General features: G+C 42.3%; 1 non-coding gene across 1 annotated transcript; it reads left to right on the forward strand.

Moving 5' to 3' along the window:
* Window positions 1–2713: 2713 nt before the first annotated feature.
* Window positions 2714–2820, forward strand: LOC133290628 (small nucleolar RNA R71). The gene has a single exon (XR_009748704.1). It is a non-coding gene; the product is annotated as a small nucleolar RNA R71 (small nucleolar RNA).
* The last annotated feature ends 496 nt before the right edge of the window (window positions 2821–3316 follow it).

Genomic DNA, 3316 nt, shown 5'->3' on the forward strand with positions numbered 1-3316 from the left:
TCCTAATTAAGCACTAGATTAGAGGACATACACCTTTGAAGGACTTCTTCTAAATTGTCCAAGAAGTGATCATATAACGTCCCCAGTACGGAAAAATCATCCATAAAGACTTCTACTCCTTCCCCTATTAGATCGGAAAAGATTGAGAACATACACCTCTGGAACGTTGCTGGTGCATTACATAACCCGAAGGGCATCCTTCTAAAAGCGAACGTTCCATATGGGCAGGTGAAGGTGGTTTTATGTTGATCTTCTGGTGCCAAAGCAATTTGATTATACCCCAAATATCCATCAAGGAAGCAGAAGTATTCTTTTCCTACTAGGTGGTCCAACATCTGATCTGTAAAAGGGAGTGGGAAATGGTCCTTCCTAGTGGCATTGTTGAGCTTCCTGTAATCTTGGCAGATTCTCCATCCTATAACCATTCTCACAGATATCAGCTCATTCTTTTCATTCTTTTCCACTGTGATGCCTCCCTTTTTGGGGATGCATTGGACAAGACTTACCCAACTGCTGTCAGATATTGGGTATATGATCCCTGCATCCAGCCATTTGATGACTTCCTTTCTCACCACTTCTTTCATTATAGGGTTCAATCTTCTTTGGTGTTCCACTGAAAAACTGTTAGGATCAGTCAATAATATTTTATGCATACAAAATGAGGGACTGATACCTTTGAGATCAACTATGGTCCAACCGATGGCTCCTTGGTATTTTTTTAGCTTGTCAAGCAACAGTCCTTCTTATTCCTTGGTAAGAAATGAAGAAATGATCACAGGAAGGGTTTTGTTGTTCCCCAGATATGCATACTTCAAATGTTGGGGAAGGGGTTTTAGTTCTAACACGGGAGGTTTTTATGAAGAAGGTCTTTTGAGCTGCTTCACCTTTTCAGTTCTTATCAAACGTTCAGGCCTTCTTTCTTGCAGATAGCAACTCTGCTCTTCCTGTTGTGGGTCTTCTTCTTCTTCCTCGTATTCTTCTTCCTCTGTTTTTCTGCTATGCTGAATGTCTAACAAAGTGAGAGCAGAACATTCTTCCAAGTCTTCTCCTTCATCCTGGAACTTTATTGCTTTGACAATATTGAACTTGATCTCATCGTCATGAACTCTCATGGTTAGTTCCCCCTTTTGTACATTGATAACTACTCCTCCAGTTGCTAGGAACGGTCTACCCAGAATGATGGGAACGTCAACATCAGCTTCATAATCCAGAATGATGAAGTCGGCAGGTAAGATGAATTTATCTACTTTGACTAGCAGATCTTCAATCTTTCCTTCTGGCTTGACGATGGATCTGTCTGCCATTTGCAAGGTCACCGTGGTGGGTTTAGCTGGTCCAGTGGATAATTGTTTGAAGACAGATAGGGGCATGAGATTGATGCTGGCCCCTAAATCACACAAGGCTTTCCCTTTGTACGTGTTTCCTATAATGCAAGGAATGGTGAAGCTTCCTGGGTCTTGAAGCTTAGGTGGGAGTCTGCCTAAGTATTGACAACTCTCTTGTGTCATTTTTACAGTCTTATATTTCGTTATTCCTTTTTTTTTAGAGGACATCTTTCATGAATTTTACGTACTTGGGCATCTGTTCTAGTGCGTCCACCGGAGGAATGTTGATGTGAAGTTGTTTTAAAATGTCCAGGAACTTTCCAAAGTGATTATCCTCCTGTTGCTTTTTTGTTCTTTGAGGGAACAAAATTTTTGTTGATATTTGCCTGTTTTGAGTTGGACTAATTGGTTGGTTGTTGGCTTCCTTTTCAGGTTCTGAATTCTGTTCATCTGTGACTGGTAATTGTTGCTGTGCTTTTGGGGCTGCTTCAGGTGTTTCAGTTTGTTCCTTTTCCTTTGGTCGAACTGTGGGTTGTGCTGTGGCTTTCCCACTTCTTAAGGAGACAGCCTTGATTTGCTCTGAAGGGGGGATAGGTGTTACTCTTGGCGAGGTTGTTGAAGGAACGTCAGTATTCCTTGCTAATGATCCTTGTGTTCTGGTTTGAAGGTTGGCAGCAATCTGCCCCAGATGGGACTTAATGTTCCTGACCACTGCATCATTCCTGGTGACATATTCATTGACATAATTTTCCAGGGTGTTGATGCGTTAGTCATCTCTGTGGAACGGAACGTAGTTGTTTCTTCTTTGATCAAATGTTCCACTACTGCTACCTTGCTGATACTGCTGCTGATTGTTGTTGAATGGTCTCTGGTTAATGGGTGGCCTTCATTGGGTTTTGTGGTTCTGATCCTTAATGATAGTTCCTCCAGGGCTTGAATGTGTATTTCGTCCTGCTTGTTGATTGTCTCTGGTGAAGTTCCTATTGCCAAAATTTTCTGCATAACACACCAATGCAGTGGATGGGCAGTTTGTTGAGTCATGAAGGTCACCACAGACTGAGCATGGTTCTGTTTCAGTTGCTGTGAGTTGTAAGACTTCCATCCTTGGTGTTGCTTGGTCAGCTTTCAGGTTCTTCACTTCATTCATGAGTGATGCCAGCTGGGCTTCCATGGCTATTTGTTTATCCAGTTCTAGCATGCCTGGCTTCTTCGCTGGGCTCACTCTGTCTATTGGCCATTGGAGACATCTTTCAGCAGTCCCTTCTATGATTTCGTATCTTGATTCAAGTGTTCCTGTAAAGAAATATCCTCCTGCAGCAAAATCTATGTGAGATTGAGAAGTATGGTCAAGTCCTTTATAGAAAGATTGTAGCACTCCTCAACTCTCTACCCCATGGTTTGGACATTTTCTTATGATGTCCTTGTATCTCTCCCATGCTTCATAGAGATTTTCTCCACAAAACATTCTGAAGTTAGAGATTTCAGCTCTATGATCAGCTTGTCGAGACATTGGGAGAAACCTCTCTATGAACTTGTTAGAGAGTTCTTCCCATGTGTGGGCTGATCCAAGGGTGAGAGATTTCATCCATGTTTTAGCTTTTAAACCCAAGGAGTGAGGGAACAACCTCATTCTCATGCTCTCCTCTGTTACACCCTCAGCTTTAAAATTATCACAAATATCTTGGAATGTTGTGAGGTGTGTGTAAGGATCTTCTGCAAGGAGTCCATTGAAGGCCCCTGCTGCCCTAATCATGTGGAACATGATAGGTTTTAGTTCAAAATTTGGTGCTACAGGGGGAAGGATTACTCCCCTATCTGGTCTGTTCCTGAAAGGAGCAGCCAAAGTTCTGAAGTTCTGTTCAGGGGAACCTCTTCATTGTTATTATTGTGATCAGCCATGTTTTCAGGAAATCTTCCCCTGAGGTTCCTTCTTCTCCTATGGAGTGTGCGTTCTGGCTCAGGATCAAAGAGAAACTCAGGTACTTCAATGG

This window comes from Gastrolobium bilobum, unplaced genomic scaffold (genome assembly GCF_033153095.1).
Source record: "Gastrolobium bilobum isolate Gb01-03AN ecotype WA unplaced genomic scaffold, APGP_CSIRO_Gbil_v1 utg88895, whole genome shotgun sequence".
NCBI lineage: Eukaryota > Viridiplantae > Streptophyta > Magnoliopsida > Fabales > Fabaceae > Gastrolobium > Gastrolobium bilobum.